The sequence below is a fragment of the Palaemon carinicauda genome, chromosome 45, assembly GCF_036898095.1.
Source record: "Palaemon carinicauda isolate YSFRI2023 chromosome 45, ASM3689809v2, whole genome shotgun sequence".
NCBI lineage: Eukaryota > Metazoa > Arthropoda > Malacostraca > Decapoda > Palaemonidae > Palaemon > Palaemon carinicauda.
Genome location: NC_090769.1, coordinates 1,638,375 through 1,661,754, shown reverse-complemented (window position 1 = coordinate 1,661,754; position 23,380 = coordinate 1,638,375). Strand labels below are relative to the sequence as shown.

General features: G+C 40.8%; 1 long non-coding RNA gene across 1 annotated transcript in view; it reads right to left on the bottom strand.

Moving 5' to 3' along the window:
* The window catches only part of LOC137634678 (uncharacterized), a 38,891-nt gene extending 18,563 nt beyond the window's left edge, over positions 1-20,328 (bottom strand). The window contains exon 1 of the long non-coding RNA XR_011042557.1: positions 20,011-20,328. This is a non-coding gene — a long non-coding RNA (uncharacterized lncRNA). The remainder of the gene's footprint in view (positions 1-20,010) is intronic.
* Positions 20,329-23,380: the final 3,052 nt, after the last annotated feature.

The window sequence follows — 23,380 nt, the reverse complement described above, 5'->3', positions numbered from 1 at the left end:
CATTCTCTAAGTTTACTGCAAGTTTCTACTAAAATGGATTGGTTTGATGCTATTGGGCTAAATAGCCCAATGCTTGGATCTGTGATGCCACTCATCACCCAAGTGCAACTAGGGGACATCAGTTGCATTATGAGGAGCAGTACACAGTCCTGACCACAGAGTCCTGAACTGGTACATCGTACCATAGAGGGAGAAATGGAGGTACAGTATATTTGAAATGACTGATGAACGGGTACACAAGAGTAAGCATCCTTCAAATTCACTGAAAGCATGAAGCCCTCCTCTCAGAAGGAACTTGCCATGGACTGTACTATTTCCATCATGAACTTTGACACAAATTTATTCCATGCCGAGAAGTCAATGACCAGCCTCCAACCCTTAGTTGACACTTCCACCAGGAATAGTACACTGTAGAAGCCCGGAGACACTAATCTAACTTCAAGCACATTCTTCTCCAACATCCCTCCTACCTCTGTCTGGAAGGCCAAGATTCATGGCAATTTTGGAGGAATGGATGAAAATTATCAGAAAATTAGTAAGGGGGACTGGCAGAAGGGCTGAAGAGGGTAGTAAAGTAACCATCCTAAAAGACTGATGCTACCCAAGACTTGGCTCTGTGTGCCTGTCTGATTACATAAAAGCACAACATGCAAACCCTAATCTCCCCAGTAAGAGAAGGGGGGAATGCTCACAACAGCTCATAGCTCTTCTTACATGCTTCTGTCACTCTACTTCCGGGAAAGAACAGGTTGGATGGCTTGAAAGGGCTGTGCGTGCAACAGCTCCTTCCTGATCAGGGTCTAGGAAAAGCCACTAGGCCTCCCTTGCCGAACCCTACACTGACGAGTTCTAAAGCAAAGTTGCATCTGAGAATGGGGAGACCAAGGCATCCCTCCTCATCAAAAACTCAGTTGACCCACTAGTTGTTGAATGGTGCTAGGAAGGTCACTGCCTTCCAACCCAACAGCACAATACTCTCTTACTTCTCACGAGACCCCGGGGTTGATAACCCTGTTGACTTGGCCATGTATAGTACTGTACTTCACTGTACTTGATCACTGGTGTGTGGAAGGTGCGAAGATAGCCTCAAGTGGTGCCATCCTCTCAACCAATGTATTATGGTTTAGAGGAGGAACAGGAGTCCAATATTCATGTAGAAAGGGAGATGAAGTGCCAAAACTCTTCCTTCAACTGGGGAACAAAATGTGTATGGGGCCATCACTCCTGTCCCACCTGGCTATTGGGATAGATAAGGAAACCCAACCACCAGGTAGTCGGGGCCCAAGTCGCAACTCCAGGGGATCAAGGAGTGGGACCGTTACAGGTAGGTGTGGTTCCGTCCTTTTACCGTCCACCTCCTGAAAAAGAGGGTGTGTCGAAAGGAGACATTCCTTCTAGACTACTACTACCTCTTCTTCCCTCCTCTCTTTACAATACATGTCAGAAGTCGTAGAGGACAACTAGGATGATGAATAGGAGGAGGAAGAAGAATGAGCAAGTTTCTTCCTCATCCCAACCCTCACCCCAGGCTCTGCAGGCAGAGGTGTGAAGGTCTAAACACCCGATGACAATGATGCTCCCCTGCGAGGAAAAATCACATCACTGTTGCAATAGGAATCAGAACAACGGAGAACACTGTCATAGGGGAGTGGTAGGCACATTCACACACTCAGGGTAGGGGTAAGTACATTCACAGTGGAGGAGGTATTTGGGCCTCGGACCACCAGACACAAGGGTTGTGGAGACAGTGGCTTTAGCTCATACTCCTTAAAAATTCAGAGGGCATACCTGAAAGACCTAAGGAGGCCCAAGCTTTGCTTAGCTAAAACTCATCATCAGTTGTATGTCAAAAACGGGAAGATCCTCCAACCTCCAATGGGTGCAGCGGACACTAGGTGAACCTTACATGTCACCAGAACCTAGTAGTAAGATTTGATAGATATGAACCTTAAAATCCTTGCTTTTAAAATCAAGTACCTGGATGAAGTCTGTAAAGAAACTGATGGTTAACTGTGCTATTACCAGGATTGACTATAGTAACTCCATCTATTACAATCAACCCAAAGTAAAACTTAAGAAATTACTTAACATAAACAACCAGAGGAGCAAGAATGATAGAAGGTGTCTCATCCCAGAGAAAGGATTACTCCTTTAGTAATTGAATTACACTGACTGCCTATTAAAGCCAGACTAGAGTGAGATATGGGCAATGATTCAAGTTAGCCCAACTGGACATATAATATACCTAAGAAAATTGTTACGCATCGTATAGCCAACAAATCGTGTCGACATTAGAATACTGTAGTTACACATGCTTTCAAGTTATTAGAACCCCAAAACTATATAACAAGCTCCTACTAGATATCTAAGTCTGAAGATATTAAGGGTTTCGCGAAAAAGCTGAAGAATTTCCTGTTTTCCCAAGTGCTTTGATAATGTGGATTTGACAATGTGTTATACATAGTTTGAGACTAAATACCTAAGAATGTATACACCAAACAGATTTTCCAGTCCCGTATTGCACAGGGTTTCCATGTGTGATAGGGCCAGAAAAACAGCCCTTAAATTTAAATTAACCCTGCCAACGTAGCTCAGAGGGATCCTTACTCCTGATGCATACACCCCGGGTACAGAGCTAGGGTGGTTGTTGTTGGATTGGGGGTTGCACATGCACTCCTCTCCTTCAAAACACATGCCTGTCATTGCACAGACGCCCAGGCCTACAATCGGCACATGGGAAAGATCGCTCACAAACACCGCCTTAGAAAGAAGCATGAAAGTGTGTGGATCTATAGCCTGTTAAACAAAAATCAACATAAAGCCCACCATTTCACACATAAATGAAACTCTTGCTTCAAAATAGTCACAATCAATAGCCAGCATTAATTTTCTGAAAGAAGTAAAATTAGTCGTTCTATTAATGGGCTCATCAGTACCAAATCTGTGCTGGTTGTGGCTGAAAACACAAGTGGAGAGCTTTTGACAGATGTGATGGGGGTGGGGTGGCTCCTTGCCCTTGCTCACCACTTGCCATTAACTACTTTATTAATGATTACACAGGCCATTCCACCTTGCTAAAAAAAAACATTTTCTTAATGAATCAAAGGTTTGTACGGGTGTAGAATCAAAATCCAGCTGATGATTATGTCGTACAAAAAGCAAACTTCTGCCAAAAATGAATGTAAAAGTAAACAATGAAGTAGGAAAATGAAATAGTGTCCACATTTTAGTTTATTGATACTTAAGTTGTTATGCCCTAGCTCCCATCAGTAAAAAAAAAAAATGCCAAAATAGCCCACTATCATCAATTTCTTACAGCAAATTCCAGTTTTGCTATAAATTAAAGCGTCATACATTTAACCAATGTTCTTACTTGTAGGCTACGTTTGTATACGAATATCTCTGTGGGCAATCCTCAGTTCCAACTTTACTTGCCACTGGCCTGCCTATAAATTATACATAAACCTGGGTCTGGCAAGTTTCACAGCAAATATCCTACCAAAAAATAATATCTATCTCTCTTACATATTGTAGTTTGCGACAAAGCTGGTATGTTATGACCCCTATTCAAATTATGTAATAAATTCCAGTATAATTATAGAAAAGTGCAATAAACATTTTGTAGAAAATAAGACTTTTATACAGTAATGTATTTTGTGGTGTTTGGAACATTTTTTATATTCATTTCTGGCAAAAATCCACTTTTTGAGTTATGGTGGGTCAACTATTATAACTGAAAAGCTGTGTTTGTGCTAGGTATCACCATCAACAATGTTTGAAACACCCAAGACATTCTGTGTACTAATTACATGTATATATTGTATCAAAATTAATTCTTTTAAACTTTGTTTCTGCCAGTCATCATCATCAAACACCAGTTATAATAAAAAAAAAATGAAAAGAATAGTTACCGCAATAAAAGACAAGTAGTAGTAATGAAACGCCGTAAAAAAAACTGAAGCTTTTGTTTTCCAGGACTTCCTGACATAGAAAAAGACTTTCAAGACCAATTTTTAAGGAGTCATTTGTATCCATCTTCATGGTACTGTACTACAAAAACCTCCTTACTGTACTTAGGGATTTACCTGCCAGTTGATACGCCAAGTTAATTACTGTATATATTGGTTTTTGTTCTGCCGTAGCCCGCTTCACTTGCAATTCAACATTACTACATCGTTTTCATGTTCTGGCAAGAGGAATAATTTTCGCTGCATGCGTTGCCCCCTGGCTAGTATTTTGGCGTCGTTGTAAATATCTAATTAATCCCTTAGTTCAAATTGGTTTTTGCTCGGCCGTGGCTTGCTTTGCTAGCAATTCAACATCACAGTCAGTCCTTATTTGCAAGGGTTAGGTAAAAGAGGCAGGAACAAAAATCGAGAATATGAAAATGCTTGCTGCCCTAGGGCGAGTCAACTCGCTACCCATTGCCTTCGCGTGGTCGACTAACACACCATGTACCCACTGTACTGCACTATGTTGTTTTTACATAGTTTATATCACAGTGTATTTTACTGTATGAACACACCAGTCACTGTACACAAGTGCACTGTACACACATAAGACTACACGTAACACGAATAATCGCCACACACGTGTACAGTAAACACTAACAAAAAAAAATTTTCTATCTAACAATACTTGGTGATACTGTACTGTATATTACAGTCAGCCCTGGATCTATCTTCGCATATTCGGTAATTTGCGATACTGATAACCTTATAACCTGTCAAATAAAAATTCATGTATTCGCAGTTTCGCAATACAGTGAGCCCTCGTTAATCGCGGTAGATAGGTTCCAAACCCGACCGCGATAGGTGAAAATCGCGAAGTAGTGACACCATATTTACATATTTATTTAACATGTATATTCAGACTTTTAAAACCTTCCCTTGTACGTAGTACTGTTAACAAACTACCCTTTAATGTACAGAACACTTAATGCATGTACTACAGTACCCTAAACTAAAACAGGCACAAATATTAAAGGCGATTTTATATCATGCGTTTCCTAAACACGGCAAAAAGCACGATAACAAATGGCAACCAACGTTTTGTTTACGTTTATCTCTGATCATAATGAAGAAGCAAACGCATTTACACATCTGTGTATAGGTTAGTTTTTGCATCGATTATATTGATTTTTCAGTACAGTATGTTGATTTTGTTATTACCAATGTTTCACTTAATTTTTCTTAGGACTTCCAAATGAAATGTTTTTCTTTATGACGCCGCCTGAAACGACGGCGTCATAAAGTACGCTCAGTAAACAAACGAAGGCATTTAACGCGCATGATGAAAGTGATAAATAATGATATTACAGTAAAAGCTTTTAGAAAATATGTTATTACAAATATTATTTACTGTATCTATATAAAATCATACATACGTAGCAAAGCAGGATAACAATTTACGAGAGAGAGAGAGAGAGAGAGAGAGAGAGAGAGAGAGAGAGAGAGAGAGAGAGAGAGAGTTGTTTTACGTACGTAAATGTAAATTTTAAACAAAAATATAGCCCTCTCTCCCTCTCTCTCTTCGTGTTATACAATACTTACATATAGATGAAGAAACTAAAATTAGTTTTCTTAGTGTCAATTAAATACGAAACTAAAATATTATGCCGAGTTTACATCCATTTCAATCATTGCTAAAAATACGGCATCCGATTTCATCAGCAAACCACTATTTTTTGGGAAACATCATTTTATTCTAGAAAATTGCTACTCTTTAAATAATTAATTGCACATTAAGAAAGCGTGTACTTTTGTTTTTAAATTTTGGGTGTGTTTTAAAAATCGAGTATTGTTGACTTCTTTTTGTTTTACTTTTGGCTGTGATTAGATCAGCTGACGTCTAGCTGCCGCTCTTGAGAGTGTATGAATACACTAACAAAGTATCGTTTATACCATTTCTTAACTTATTCAAACCGTCTACAGTATACAGTTGATATTACATAAGCACCAATGTGTTATAACCTATCAAATTATTTTATTTATTACATTTAAAACAACACACACACACACACACATACACTCTCTCTCTCTCTCTCTGTGGGCTACTTTTCACTACCTCCCATTCCTTACCTCTCTCTATCTCTCTAACAAATGATATCTTTGTTGCTCCTCGAAGTTTCATTGATATTGAAATTCAATCATGATTCAATTTTCCTTACTTTCTCCAATCTCCCACCATCGGTCACATCGCGGTATTTTCGAAATTTCCGGAAAATCCGCGATATATATATATATATATATACATGCGTATGAAAAAAATCCGCGATGGTCGAACCGCGAAGTGGCGAGGGCTCACTTTTAGTACTTTCGTGGCTCAACAACTTCAAACTGACTGCGCTCTTTTTCATTTGGCATCCTTCATGCAATTTCCTTCACCACACAGCACCAACTCCATCTGTCGCTCACTCAGCCTGTCTTGCATCATCCCTCTTCGCATGTGTATTTCCCGCTTCAGCCCTTTTTGTGCAAAATCAGGCTTTGATGTAAAAAAAAAAAAGGTGAAAAGTGTAAAATGTGATACGTATGCTACCCTATGCACCAACCACTTGGTGGCTGAGCTACATCATGCGTTAAGACTTCTGCATAGAATTCATATGTATGCGGTTACGGTGTTGTACAGATAGTTTTTATTTCTATTTTGTAAGTATATTCACTATGTAATATGCTAGTGATTGTTGTATTAACTACTGTACAGTACTGCATATCAAATACTGTACTAAATTTTACAATATCAAAGTAAAATTAAAAAAGCCTCTGATATTATGCACCGGCCTTGAGCGTCGACTGTTTGACGAGTGGGGTAGCGTAAATGTATGCATCTCACTCTATACCAAAATCACTATAAATGCAGGATATGTACAAGTTTTTTACATCACTTTTTTACACAATGCAATTTTGCACAATTAGCACTGAAGCAGAAGCACAAGAGGGACAATGCAGGAGTAAGGCAGATTTTGCGAAATTGCCTCGTGCGTAGAGGGAAAAAGCATGAAGCAGGTCGAGTGAATTCTTAATAGGTTACACGGTTCTCTGTATCACGAATGACTAATTCTGCGAAGTTAGAACTCGCAAATATCAGTATTATTTTAGAAAGAGGAACCAGCTTAGCGACCTATAAATACTTCAGAAACGCATAAAGCGCACTTTTCTGATTAAGAATATACCATTAGTTATGCCCAGTGATGAATAAAACATACGTAATTGATTTTTGTTAAGTTTACAAAAAATGAGGACTTTTTTTTACTAATTCGAGTGGCTATTAAAGAGAGATGTTCACCCTTTGACTCCCGCCAAAAAATGACTTCATAGCTCCGCCCCCTCTTTTTGTTCCACCTATACACTTCGTTTGATTGCCCCACGTAACTTATTCACGCACCACGTGACTTGATACTTTGAAATAATTGGCTCATTTTAAACAAACGAAAGCCAATTATATCTAAATATTCCTACCGCTGTGGCGCTTCAGGCAGTACTAAGCATGGCCGTCATTCAGATAACTTGTCGTGGTTGTGATATAGACTATTTTGAATTTATAAGACGATATCACTCGCAAGATTCCGAATTCATCACATTTTTGCAGGCACATGGTGTTTTACCTACAGCAGTAATTTGTCCTCACTGTGATATAACTTGTACATATAGTGAAACAAGGTATAAATTTTCGTGTGGCCGTCGAAGGAAGCTTAATAAGCAGAAGGGAAGTAGAAAGTGTGCGTATTTGGTTAGCCTTTTTAAGGGGACATTTTTAGACAGTGTTCATGTGAAACCCTGGGCAGTTGCTTTGTTTATAAACCATTGGTTAAGAAAATCTTTTGATCATACCACTATTATACGGTGCCGGTCAAGTAGAACAAGCGTAGATTGGCGATCGTTTTGTTACGAATTCACAGAACAATGGTTTTCCAACCAACCGCAAATTGGTGGTCGTGACGTCATTGTGGAAATCGACGAAAAGCTCTTCGTACATCGCAAATACAATCGTGGTCGACAACTTACCCAAGTGTGGAGGAATAGAACGAATCTCTAAGAAAAAATTAGTTATTCCTTTTAACAAAGAAGGCCAAGACAGAAGTGCAGGGATGCTTATTCCACTTAAACAATTTACTTTACCTGGTTCTGTTGTGATTAGTGATGGGTGGGCAGCGTATCGCACACTTGCTGAAGAAGGATATACAGTGGTACCTCTACATACGAATTTAATTCGTTCCACAACCAACTTCGGATGCAGAAAATGTTCGGATGTAGAAACGAATTTTCCCATAAGAATACATGGTAATCCATTTAATTCGTTCCTCAGCCTAAAAACCCATAAATCCTTAATAAATAGCTACACATAATTACACATAATAACATAACTGCATAATATGAAAGAAGCATGTAAAAAAGATAATTATAAAGAAATAATAAATAAAAAATGTGTTTTATTGCCACTTTACCTTAGAGACAGGCCAACGCAGGTGTAGGATTTGCTACGCCAGGAGGAGACGGACGATCGGCGAGAAGGTAGACATGGTGTTAACATGTTCTTTAAATAAATACTCACTCTCTCTCTCTCTCTCTCTCTCTCTCTCTCTTGTTCTTCTTCACTGTTAGTGTTTGAAAGACAGTTAAATGTAACTAAAAAAACAATATCAGCGAATCTGAATTCCTTTATTAACTAAAACAAATATTGATACAAATACACTCGTGTGCGTATGCGCAAACACACACACACGCACGAGGAGACACGATCGGCGAGGAGGTAGAGATGGTGACTGCGATAACATACCGTAACTTACACTACGGAAATTTTAATCTAACTTAGCTTATTTATTTTTTTTTTCTTTTGATTTTTTATTTTCATCATTTTCAGTGACGAGTTACGGTATGTTATCGCAGTCACCATCTCTACCTCCTCCCCGACCGTCTCTCTTACTGTGTAGCAATTTTTGCACCTGTGTGTGTGTTTGTGCATACGCACACAAGTGTGTTTGTATCAATATTTGTTTTAGTTAATAAAGGAATTCAGATTAGCTGTTATTACTTTCTTAGTTACATTTAATTGTTTTTCAACTCGTTGACGCTGTTAAAAATCATATGTACTCTAAACACACTTTTGTTTAATCTCTCTCTCTCTCTCGGAAAAAAAATGATAGGCATATCTAACACTATAACAGCGAAGAAGAATGAGAGAGAGAGAGAGAGAGAGAGAGAGAGAGAGAGAGAGAGATTTTATTTAAAGAACATGTTAATGCTATGTTTAGAGAGAAACAGAAAAAGAGAGAAGTCTTATTTAAAAGAGCTTGTTAATGCTATCATGGTTTTCTTTGCTTCACTTTTTTCTTTCTTTCTGTTCATCATGCTGGCCCTTCTCACAAATGATCGTTGCCAACAATCTCTTTGTCCTTTATCCCTATCAACAAAAGGCATTCTATCTCTTCCAGGGTATTGCTAAGATGTCTTGTAATAATGGTGATCCCCTTCGATGGTTATTTGCTTTAATGGCTGCCTTCAGCTTGATGATCCTCGAGATCATAGGCCTATTCCGGCCATATTGTTTAGCCATACAGTATCACTCACATGCACACTGCTCTCATGTTTTTCTATAATTTCTTGCTTCAATTCTAATGAAAGAATTGCCTTCTTCCTGTACTGAAACTTAGCTTCTTAGACACCATGATTATAGGTAAAATCAAAAAGGAAATGTGAGAAAAGGAAGAAAATAAGCACTGTTAATAACAGACCAAACAGAGGACAACCACACGATACACACAAGAATAGAGAACTGAGCACTCGACGCTCAATGGCGTAATGTTTACTTCGTGTGTCGAAATAAAATTCTGATGTAGAGTCAAAAATTTGCTCGAATTTTACTTCGGATGTTGAAAAATTCGGATGTAGATACGTTCGTGTGTAGAGGTTCCACTGTACGCACAAAGTGATCAATCACAGCGAACAATTTGTCGACAGAGACGATAGTAGTGTGCACACGCAAAACATTGAACGCCTTTGGCGTGATATAAAAGTGGTAAAGACGCCATGGTAACCGAAAACAATATCTCGAACAATATTTAGCAAGATATTTGTTTATAGACATTTTAAATAAAGAAATTATATGGGTAAATGTGTAGGAGAGCTCCGCGGAAGATCTTGAAGAATTTAAACACCTACAATTCACTATTATATCATATAGAACGCTTATATAATAGTCAATATATGTGCAGCTTCTATTTAACGAAGATATTCGTGTGTATAGTTATGTTTCACTTGGATTTTTTCTAAGTGTTTGTTTTTGTTTACTGTGTGATGTCTTGGCTAAAATGAGCTGTTTCACCGCCTTACTGCGTATGGCAGACTAGTTCTCAATGCTATTCTAACCAATAACAGGTGTTTTCTTGACGTCACACTGTTTGAAAACCAATCATGGCGGTTTTTACAAATCTAGCCAATGCTGACACTTATTACTTCACTTATCCCTGCTATTTTTCCACCAGTTACCACAGTTTACGTGAAGTTCCGCGGAGGAATATTTTTGCACGTCTCGGATCTCCCTTCAAACTGAAAAGCTCATTTTGCCGTGAAGTATGGAGCAATTAGCAGGACCTTCATCCCGTTCCGACTGTGTCACTTGTGACAATTGCTTTATTTCCTATGGGGATTTTTGTGTACATTATTCAGGGAAAGTTGATTTGCTAATTGCATTTGCTCAACGTCATGGTTTGATTTTGGCAGAGAAAAAGTGCCCTAATTGTGAAAATGTGTGCCGTATAGATTACAACAAATTAGCATTCCGGTGTGATCGTAGTGTGGTTACTCGTGTGTCTTAGGTTCGGTGGTGCCCTGAAAATTACTGTGGCCTTAAGGGGGGGCGGAGCCCCCCCCCCCCCCCCCGGTAGGCCTAGGTAGGGGTACAGGGCCCCATAGGCTAGGTTAGGTGGGTGTCTTAGGTTCGGTAGTGCCCTGAAAATTACTGTGGCCTTAAGGGGGGGTCGCAGGGGGGGGGGTCACGGGGGGGGGGGGTCGCAGGGGGGGCGGAGACCCCCCCCCCCCCCCCCCCGGTAGGCCTAGGTAGGGGTACATGGCCCCCAGGGTAGGGTAGGTAGTTGTATTAGGTTCGGTAGTCTCCCAGAAAAATCACTTTTCTCCTCCTCCCCCCACCCAAAAACCCCGCTTCCCACTGGGGTCCCCCATAATTGTAGTAGTAGGTTTATGCTTACATTTTCTGTGTAAGAGTTAGGTGGTTGTAGGAGGATTATCTCAGTTTCAAGGTAACTGTAGCTCTAATTTACTGTTTTCTTTCGTTTTCTACTTTTAGAAACTTTCAAATCGAGCGCGGAGGTCTCCTACACAATTACCATTATATGTACCCCATAGTGACCGACAAGGACCACGGGCCGAAACCGATAATTCATCTTGGACAGCGATATCGACCAACCAGGGCCTTCTTTTTAAGGTAAATGTAAACTTAGGTTTGGGTTGTAACTGGAATTTGGTGTTATTTTACTGTTTTAGGTTCAGTAGTGCCCCGAAAATCACTGTGGCCTTAAGGGGGGGTCGCAGGGGGGTTGGAGCCCCCGCCGCTAGGCCTAGGTAGGGGTAGAGGGCCCTAGGTTAGGTTAGGTTTGTTATAGAGTAAAGTCTAAAACCGTTCACTTCCGAGGAAAATGAAGGTGATAATCGTGCAAAACACATCAAAATCACCTAGAAAAACATTTTCATGTCATTTTGGGCTGGTTCTTCTTTCTACAAATTTACCCAAATATCAAGGGCAAAGTTTATTTCACTGCTCTCTGTTCTGGCAAGCGTTACATAGATGCCCTGCTCACACCAGCTGTGAGGCTAGTGTTTTGTTGTTATTTTAATTATCTAAAATGTTATTTTGATTATAAAATAAATTTTTGAATATACTTACCCGGTGATTATATAAGCTGCAGCTCTGCTGCTCGACAGAAGACTATGGAAAAAATCCGCCAGCGATCGCTATGCAGGAAGGGGGTGTACTTCAACAGCGCCATCTGTCGTGCAGGTACTCAGTACTCATTGTAAACAAAGAACTCAATTTTCTCCTCGGTCCACTGTGTCTCTATTGGGGAGGAAGGGAGGGTCCTTTAATATATAATCACCGGGTAAGTATATTCAAAAATTTATTTTATAATCAAAATGTTATTTTGATTATAAAATAAATTTTTGAATATACTTACCCGGTGATTATATAAGCTGCAGCTCTGCTGCTCGACAGAAGACTCTACGGAAAAAATCCGCCAGCGATCGCTATGCAGGAAGGGGGTGTACTTCAACAGCGCCATCTGTCGTGCAGGTACTCAGTACTCATTGTAAACAAAGAACTCAATTTTCTCCTCGGTCCACTGCGTCTCTATTGGGGAGGAAGGGAGGGTCCTTTAATATATAATCACCGGGTAAGTATATTCAAAAATTTATTTTATAATCAAAATAACATTTTTCAATATTTAACTTAGCCGGTGATTATATAAGCTGATTCACACCCAGGGGGGTGGGTAGAGACCAGCAATAAATGTTTACATTATTATGAACTAAGGATTTTTTTATTTCATTTTAGAAGTTATCAAAATAACAAAAACAAAATAAATAAGTACCTGGTAAGGAAGTCGACTTGAACAATTACTCTGCCTTTTTAAGTACGTCTTCCTTACGGAGCCTCGCGATCCTCTTAGGATGCTGAGCGACCCCTAGGATCTGAAGTATGAAGGGTTGCAACCCATACCACAGGACCTCATCAAAACCTCTAATCTAGGCGCTTCTCAAGAAAAGAATTTGACCACCCGCCAAATCAACCAGGATGCGAAAGGCTTCTTAGCCTTCCGGACAACCCAAAAACAACAATAAAAACATTTCAAGAGAAAGATTAAAAAGGTTATGGAATTAGGGGATTGTAGTGGTTGAGCCCTCACCCACTACTACATTCGCTGCTACGAATGGTCCCAGGGTGTAGCAGTTCTCGTAAAGAGACTGGACATCTTTAAGATAAAAAGACGCGAACACTGACTTGCTTCTCCAATAGGTTGCGTCCATTATACTTCGCAGAGATCTATTTTGTTTAAAGGCCACTGAAGTTGCGACAGCTCTAACTTCATGTGTCCTTACCTTCAGCAAAGCTTGGTCTTCCTCACTCAGATGTGAATGAGCTTCTCGTATTAACAGTCTGATAAAATAGGATAAAGCATTCTTTGACATAGGCAAAGATGGTTTCTTAACTGAACACCATAAAGCTTCTGACTGTCCTCGTAAAGGTTTAGTTCGTCTTAAATAGAACTTAAGAGCTCTCACAGGGCATAAGACTCTTTCTAGTTCATTTCCAACCATATTCGATAGGCTTGGAATATCGAACGATTTCGGCCAAGGACGAGAGGGTAGCTCGTTTTTGGCTAGAAAACCAAGTTGAAGAGAACATGTAGCCGTTTCAGATGAAAATCCGATGTTCCTGCTGAAGGCGTGAATCTCACTGACTCTTTTAGCTGTGGCTAAGCAAACCAGGAAAAGAGTCTTTAAAGTGAGATCTTTAAAGGAGGCTGATTGTAGAGGCTCGAACCTTTCTGACATGAGGAATCTTAGTACCACGTCTAAATTCCAACCAGGTGTAGCCAAACGACGCTCCTTCGTGGTCTCAAAAGACTTAAGGAGGTCCTGTAGATCTTTGTTGTTGGAAAGATCTAAGCCTCTGTGACGGAAGACTGATGCCAACATGCTTCTGTAACCCTTGATAGTGGGAGCTGAAAGAGATCGTTCTTTCCTCAGGTATAAAAGGAAGTCAGCTATTTGAGTTACAGAGGTACTGGTCGAGGATACAGATACTGATTTGCACCAGTTCCGGAAGACTTCCCACTTCGATTGGTAGACTTTAAGGGTGGATGTCCTCCTTGCTCTAGCAATCGCCCTGGCTGCCTCCTTCGAAAAGCCTCTAGCTCTCGAGAGTCTTTCGATAGTCTGAAGGCAGTCAGACGAAGAGCGTGGAGGCTTTGGTGTACCTTCTTTACGTGTGGCTGACGTAGAAGGTCCACCCTTAGAGGAAGAGTTCTGGGAACGTCCACTAGCCATCGAAGTACCTCGGTGAACCATTCTCTCGCGGGCCAGAGGGGAGCAACTAACGTCAACCTTGTCCCTTCGTGAGAGGCGAACTTCTGCAGTACCTTGTTGACTATCTTGAACGGGGGGAATGCATATAGGTCTAGATGTGACCAATCTAGGAGAAAGGCATCTATATGAACTGCTGCTGGGTCCGGGATTGGTGAGCAATATATTGGGAGCCTCTTGGTCATCGAGGTCGCGAAGAGATCTATGGTAGGCTGGCCCCAGGTGGCCCACAGTCTCTTGCACACATCCTTGTGTAGGGTCCATTCTGTTGGAATTTGTCCCTTCCGACTGAGGCAATCTGCCATGACATTCAAGTTGCCTTGGATGAACCTCGTTACTAGAGAAATGTTTAGATCTTTTGACCAGGTGAGGAGGTCCCTTGCGATCTCGTACAACGTCATAGAGTGGGTCCCTCCTTGCTTGGAGATGTACGCCAAAGCCGTGGTGTTGTCCGAGTTCACCTCCACCACTTTGCCTTGAAGGAGAGACTTGAAGCTTTTCAAGGCCAGATGAACTGCCAGTAGCTCCTTGCAGTTGATATGCATTGTCCTTTGACTCGAGTCCCAAGTTCCCGAGCATTCCCGACCGTCTAATGTCGCGCCCCAGCCCGTGTCCGATGCGTCCGAGAAGAGAACGTGGTTGGGAGTCTGAACAGCCAGGGGCAGACCCTCTCTGAGACTGATACTGTCCTTCCACCAAGTCAGGGCAGACTTCATCTTCTCGGAAATGGGGATCGAGACCGCTTCTAGCATCTTGTCCTTTTTCCAGTAAACAGCTAAGTGAAATTGAAGAGGACGGAGGTGTAGTCTTCCTAACGATATGAACTGTTCCAGGGATGATAGTGTCCCTATCAGATTCATCCACTGCCTGACTGAACATCGTTCCTTCTTCAGCATGTTCTGGATGCATAACTGGGCTTGACTTGTTCTGGGGGCCGACGGAAAAGCCCGAAAAGCTAGACTGTGAATCTCCATCCCTAAATACACAATAGTTTGGGATGGGACCACTTGAGACTTTTCCATATTGACAAGGAGACCCAATTCCTTGGTCAGATCTAGAGTCCACTTTAGATCCTTCAGACAGCGACGACTGGAAGAAGCTCTTAGAAGCCAGTCGTCCAAATAGAGGGAGTCTCTGATGTTCGCTAAATGAAGGAATTTGGCTACATTCCTCATCAGCCTCGTAAACACAAGAGGAGCTGTGCTTAGGCCAAAGCACAGGGCTTGAAACTGGTAGACAACCTTTTCGTAAACAAATCTCAGGAAAGGTTGGGAGTCGGGGTGGATGGGGACATGGAAGTATGCGTCCCTTAGGTCTAAAGAGACCATCCAGTCTTCCCTTCTGACCGCTGCTAGAACGGACTTTGTGGTCTCCATGGAGAACGTCTGCTTTGTGACAAAGACATTCAGCGCACTGACGTCTAGCATCGGCCTCCACCCTCCTGTCTTCTTGGGCACTAAGAAGAGACGGTTGTAGAAGCCCGGGGTTTGATGGTCCAGGACTTTGACTACCGCTCCCTTTTCTAGTAAGAGAGACACCTCCTGTTTCAATGCTCGTCTCTTGTCTTCCTCCCTGTACCTGGGAGAGAGATCGATGGGAGACGTTGCTAGAGGGGGTTTTCGTACAAACGGGATCTTGTACCCCTCTCTGAGCAACCTCAAAGATTGTGCATCTTCGCCTCTCTTCTCCCAGGTCTGCCAGAAGTTCTTGAGTCTGGCTCCCACTGCTGTCTGAAGAAGTTGGCAGTCAGACTCTGCCTTTAAAGGACTTGGGTCCTTTCTTCTTCCCACGTCTCCCTTCGGCACGAGCACCTCCTCTGCTGGAGGCTCTGCCACGAAAGGGCGGAATAAATCGGGACGCTGGAGTGTCCATCCTTGGTCTAACAGACAAGGTAGGGAAAGGGGTGGCTTTGCGGGCAGAGGACGCAACCAGGTCATGTGTGTCCTTCTGTATCAAAGAAGCAGCAATCTCCTTAATCAAGTCCTCTGGGAAAAGGCACTTAGAAAGAGGAGCAAACAGAAGTTCGGATCTTTGACACGGTGTCACTCCCGCTGACAGGAACGAGCAAAGGTTCTCACGCTTCTTGAGGACTCCGGAAACGAACGAAGCAGCAAGCTCACTAGACCCGTCACGTATGGCCTTGTCCATGCAGGACATGATGAGCAAGGAAGATTCCTTCTCAGTCGGGGAGATCTTCCTGCTCAAAGCTCCCAGACACCAGTCTAAGAAGTTGAAGACCTCGAAGGCTCTATAGATCCCTTTCAACAGATGGTCTAGGTCCGAAGGAGACCAGCATATCTTAGAGCGTCTCATGGCTAGCCTGCGGGGAGAGTCTACATGACTTGAGAAGTCGCCCTGGGCAGAGGCAGGAACTCCCAAGCCGAGAACTTCTCCCGTGGCATACCAGACGCTCGATCTGGAAGAGAGTCTAGCAGGTGGAAACGTAAAGGCTGTCTTCCCTAGACTCTTCTTGGACTGCATCCATTCTCCTAATACTCGTAAAGCTCTCTTGGACGAGCGTGCGAGTACGAGTCTAGTAAAGGCAGGCGAGGATGACTGCGTACCTAAGGCAAACTCTGACGGAGGAGAGCGCGGAGCCACAGACACAAACTGGTCCGGAAACATCTCTTTGAACAGAGCAAGAACTTTTCTAAAGTCCAAAGAGTGTTGCGAGGACTTGGGTTCGTCAAAGTCCGAATGTGGTTCATCAACGTGTGCCGCATCGTCATCATCAGAGAGTCCATCATCCGAGTATTGAGGAGGAAGCGGCAATGGAGAAGGTATCGGCTGGTTAGCTGAGTCCGGTCGCACGGGTGCACGCGTGACTGAACCGGACGCAACGTCATGAAACTGTTGCCCAGTCTGTGAGCTGGCAACAACCATAGCAGCGCAGGGACGCACAGCGTCTACTCCAGACTGTCTAGCCTGATGTGGGAGAGCAGAGGCAGCCACACTGGGTTGCGGAGGTTGACGCACCACGTCAAAACAAAACAACTCTGATGGTTGTTGTACCTCGCGAACGTCAACGGAAGGTTCCGTGCGTCGCTGAACGTCAACATGCGGCTGGCAGGGAACACTGGAATGCATGGGTGGCGGGACTCTCTCAGCTGGAGTGCGCAGGAAGGTCGCCTCAGCGTCCACAGGACGCACAACCGAGTGTGTGGTTGGTTGTAGGCCAGAGGCTGGTGCAGCAGCAACCTTCTCCCCACGAAAGTCCTGCATCAGTGACGTTAACTGGTACTGCATGGTCTGCAGCAAAGACCACTTAGGGTCTGCAGGAGCAGGTGCGGCGACAGACGGTGTGACTGCCTGAGGCGGTACCGCTTTGCCTCTCTTAGGAGGTGAGCAGTCATCGGAAGACTGCAGCGAGTCCGAACTGACCCAGTGGCTAAAACTGGGCCGTTGGACTTGCGCGGAAGGGACCGACTTGCGCTTAAGAGGTCGTGAGACCTTGGTCCATGGTTTCTTACGAGAAACCTCTTCCGCAGACGAGGAATAAATGGGCTCACTCGTGTTTGTGTGGGTGGGGCGATCTTGGTTAGATACGCCCGAAACCACGGAGGGAACGTCTGTTCGCTGATTAAAGCCTCTCGAACCCTTTGGTCGTACGACATTGCTTCTCCCCTGGACTTGGGAGCTTGCAAGAGGTCCCGGACTAGGAGGATGACAGGCACGAACAGACGAACCCTCAAGCGCAACACTATCCACAACACTATCACTCACTTTACCACTTCCCACTGCACTCTTACACTTCAGCTCCTTGACGTCCGCCATGAGCTGGTTACGGTCACTAGCCAGACTCAACTCTCTCACCCAGAGCTTGGATGGCACGCATCATGTCAGCCATCGAAGGTTCTCGAGTGCCAGAAGGGGGATCAGGAGCAACCACTACAGGGGAAGGAATAGGTTGTGGGGCATGAGGAGAGGAAAAATCAACAGATCGAGATGAACTTCTCCTGACTCTATCTCTCTCTAGCCTACGTGTATATTTTTGGAATTCGATAAAATCGAATTCCGAAAGCCCAACGCATTCCTCACATCGATCTTCCAATTGACAGGTTTTATCCCGACAATTGGAACAAACGGTGTGAGGATCGATAGAGGCCTTCGGAAGACGCCTTGAACAGTCCCTAGCATTACACTTCCTGAACTTTGGGACTTGAGAAGGGTCAGCCATTTTGAATTGGTCAAAGGGGAATTCAAAAACTATCCAAAGTCATCAACAAATAAACCGATATCAAAAAAAGAATGCAAGGATTTATTGAAGAGAAAGCCTGCACAGCGAAAGCTCAAAACTAGAATAGTGTACTTCACCAAATAGTTGTGAAAACAAATCCAGTTAGCAACAGCGAATTAGTAGGTCTTGCCGGTAGCACGACAGAGAGAAAATTGAGTTCTTTGTTTACAATGAGTACTGAGTACCTGCACGACAGATGGCGCTGTTGAAGTACACCCCCTTCCTGCATAGCGATCGCTGGCGGATTTTTTCCGTAGAGTCTTCTGTCGAGCAGCAGAGCTGCAGCTTATATAATCACCGGCTAAGTTAAATATTGAAAATTGTTGACTTCACTATAATATATATCAGCAAAGACAAATTAGTGGTACTTACATTATTCAACAATATGTATAATGCCACATTTCTATCATAGTACAGTACTTAAAAATATTGTATAAGCAACTAAATAAAACCACAGCTACACAAACTTGAGAGGGCGAGTTCAAAAAGGCAGGTTGCAGCTTCTCGCAGCACTCTGTTCGACCATAGACTAGGCCTCCATTTCCCATTATGAGACTGAATATATCGAAAGCACTTTTTTACCCAATCATTATCAACAAAGATAATAGGAACTGATTAAATTGCATATTCCAATATGGAAAACATAAACAAGAGGTTTAGGAAATAAAAATGTGGGCCCTTCATTCTGTTCGAACAAGTAAATTAATACGGAAGCACGACCTGAACTGCACGGTAGATGGAGGATCCGCGCCACGTGCCAAGATAACCCAAGGAGCAAATTGGGGATTTTTTTTAATAAACTGCATATTCCAATATTGAAAACAAGAGGTTTAGAACATAAAAAAATTGAGCCCTTTAATCTGTTTGAATAAGTAACTTCAAAACTGCAAGGAGGACACAGGTTTCTGCGCCATGCTCTACAACGACCCAAGGACCAAATTGGGAATTTTTTATTAAAATCCTTAACTTGGTTAATAGAGGTTTCTACCGGTAGTATATGGGATTCAAAATACTGTAATTTGAAAGATCTATTCAAATATGCAAGTTCCAATGTCTTAACTCCTATTGCACTATTCTATAATGAAACCTAATTTTCAGTTATGAAACATTACCCTTTCCTTCTTTGTTTTACATACCCTGAAGACCACATGTGGTATGTGATCTGTCCATCTAACCTAAAAATTTTAATAGATTCTTTGTTGGTCCCTCCTATTATGAAATTATTTCCGTATGGGTTCAAAATACTACATTAATTTTTTAATTAACTTCACCATCGAAGAAGCCAACCTCTCTGTTAAGTACTCATGAATAATCGGATATCAATATTATTTATTTCTCACAAGTCTTCCAACCCTTCAATGTTCTCTGTAAAAGTTTTGGTCAAGTTTTACTTACTGTCATGGAACAAAATTGTCTTTTCGAAACGGCCGTTTTCCATTGGGAAATGTTGGTTTTACTAAAAATAGGTTACCCTGGTGGTAAATACAGTAATACCAAAGTTATTTAAATTAATGGCCTACTCCATGTTAAGAGTTTCATCGCATACATATATTAAAAAAAGAACAACGCATCGCTAAATGTGGTCAGGGAATTCAAAGGAAGTTTTAGAACCAGAATCTTATTGTCCCTGCTAAAGTTTGAATTTCATTAAACCCATATGGACCTTTCACTCACTTTCTTTTATTCCATGAATGTTATGAGATGATCGTTTAACTGCAGGTTCTCGAAGTAGTTCCAGAGACAGTAACATCACTGTATATTCTTGTAAACCTAAGATGTCTGACTCCCAAGTTTACTGACAGCTTCGTCACTCAACGGGGTATGAAAACTAGGGCTTCTGCCCGGCTTCATTAACCCCCCCCCCCCCTTTCACCAAATGCTAAAAATATAAATCTTGCACATTTTACGTCTTAACTTCACTGACTGGGATTAACTTCTTATGATCTGAGAGGCTTTTGGTATTGATAATCTGCTTCAATAACTTGCTAGTCTTTCCAATTTGCATGGCACAATCTTAATAATTTCTGCCATTACCCCTCGTTAACCACCTGTTTGTGTATGCACTTGAGGGCCTTCCAAACTACACTTAACCTGTTGGCAGTGTTGCCATCAAAAATTTTCAGTTCCCGCTAGCCAGAACCCTAAAAACCGCTAGATTTGGGCTTGGACCCGCTAGATTTACGGGATATTCTACAGAACTTAAAAAAAATCAACACTAAGCTGTATGTACCGTGTGTGTGTGTGTGTGTGTGTGTGTGTGTGTGTAAAATTGCATATAGTTCATACATCTGTATCTACACCTATATCTATCTATGAAATCACACATATATAATGCACATGAATATTGCCTTTTGATATTAAAAAAGATGAGAATAAATTTTATATGCAACTCGATACCTTATGGACAGACAGATAAATTCAATGTTTACCTTTGTTATTAACTATGGCTCCTCCTGCCCCTTACTCTCTTCGTGAACTTACTACAGCTGCTTGCGATGTTCCCTCAGTGGAAGTAATGTATGTCTGTTTCGTTACTATCATAATCAAAACATCTGGTGGTACTTCTTATTTAAAGCAGAATTTAGCATGTCTTTTTAGCCCCGAACGGATCCCAAGAATAGCATTCATCATTTTCGTTTGCATTCTATTTCTTATCTTATTTTTCACAAGATTCATCTAGCTAAAAATTCCTTCAACCTCTGTATTTGAATGTGAATACAAAACCTTCTTTAAGATAGCACTATTCTTCGATCTCTTAATCGATGTAATTGATGGCATTTTGCTGTCAGTGAAGCATCCCTTGCATAAATCGTTCAAGGGATCGCAAGTTGACACATAATTATGCTTTGCTATAAACAATGTCATACGTCCTTCTGCAATCTGAACTTCACTTGATTTTCTTAAAGGCTGAAATGGTATTGTAAACTGTCTTGCACTGGATGAAGCGGCATATGCCCTTTTTTTTTTTTTTTTTTTTTTTTTTCTGTGAGCTTTCAAGTCACATATCTTAAGACACAAGAACGCACTGACAAAATTTACAATCAGGCACACTTTCACCACTTTCCTTCATTTTTTCAGTTAACCAATGTTTTAAATCTTCATCTTGAATCCACTCACTTCGAAATTTCTGTGTATATTGAGTCTTAAGCATTTTTACTTTAGATTCAATATACCTGTATCCTATAGTAGCCGCAATAGTCAACCCTAACCTACAAAGACTGGTTTACGTTGGTGTGATTACACTAAAAGTTGGTCAACGTTGGTTGGCAGGAATGAAATAAACTTCAGTAGGAATCATGAGTGATACCTGTATGGTATGTTAGAAGGTAACTTTGCAGCAACTGGTACTTGGAAATACAGGCATCAAGTTTCGAGAATTCTACTGAAATTTGACTTTTGTAAATTGGATTGGAATAATTAATGAGAACATGTTTTAGGAAAAAATCCAGAAAACCGCTAAAATTTTTCAAACTAAGCTAAAATTTCACGCTAGTCGCTAAACTCAATTTCTTCCCGCTAGATTGAAGCAAAAAGATCCAGATCTAGCGGGAAAACCGCTAAAATGGCAACACTGCCTGTTGGTATCTCATTGTCGTTGAATATTATTGATTATTTTATTGTTTTTTTTTACATAAATAATAATCTCTGTAAATCCACATAGTTTCTTTCATTTTTTTTTCAAATAACATTCATTGTAAATTTACCACTCGCTGATTTATAAAGTTTCCTTGTATTTTATATACATATTTTCACACATTTGCTCTTGTCCTGTTTTTTTTATTCATTTTTTTTTCTAATATTTCGAGTATCACGAGAACTTTCAGGATATATGCATGCTCTCATTATCTTATATACACGAGGGACAATTTCCTTAATTTCACAATTTAATGCTAATAAATAAAAGTAATGCTCCATTATTTTTTATATAAGATTAGTCTTTGATTCTCTCTCTCTCTCTCTCTCTCTCTCTCTCTCTCTCTCTCTCTCTCTCTCTCTCTCTCTCTCTCTCTCTCTCTCTGTAACGGGAAATTGTGATGTTTGATCTAGCCATATCCGTTAGGTCTTCATTTAATTTGGTTTGGAGATACTGAGAGGGCTTCCTGATTCCCTCTCCTATTTTGTATACAGAGGAGGCAATTTACTCACAGCAGTTCGTCAGGGTTCACCGAATGATGGGGACTTCGAAAAACCATTTCCATTGAAAGGAGTCTATAAATTAGGTTTAAAAGCCAGTAGATAAGAGCGCGTCAGAATGAACGATAAGATACGATAAGTAAATGAAGGAATAAAGATATAGACACATAAGTAAATAAATAAAATATAAATTAAAATATGAAATCTAAAATTGAAACATTATTGAAATTAGAATTTGGATCATGTTTGGTTTATATATATATATATATATATATATATATATATATATATATATATATATATATATATATATATATACATCAATGGTAAAAGTTTTCAATATCTAATCGGTATATAAGAGATAAATGACAATTTTTGAATAACTTTTAATAAACCAATCTGAGATGATTCCATTGATAATTCTCCAAACCATTCGGACGAAATTTTATAAGTCCTTATCAAGATAAGATATATTTCAATATTTTCGATGCGTAATGGGATATGTAACTTAACTATAGCTATTCATGTAGAAAATATATTTGCATATGAAAGTAGTTTCCTCTTTTATATGCAGATAATTAGTTTTTATTAGAACAGCCTAATATCTAAATTTAAATGATAGGATTTTCCGGGTTCGATCTCGGTTTGATTATCATTAAGATTTAATTAACTTCATTAATTCTGATGAGATTGTTTTTTAGATAAGGCGATGCTGATCAGGGCGTGTTGAAGTATAACATCACCATAATCGAAAGCACTTTACAACTTCATTATAACGAAGGTTAATTTGTTTATTGTTTTGCTCATCAGATATGAATGTTATTCTAAGATAACATCTTTCTTAGGATGGCATTTTATATTTTCACATATCTTAAATAATAATTATAATACTAATATGTATATTTATATG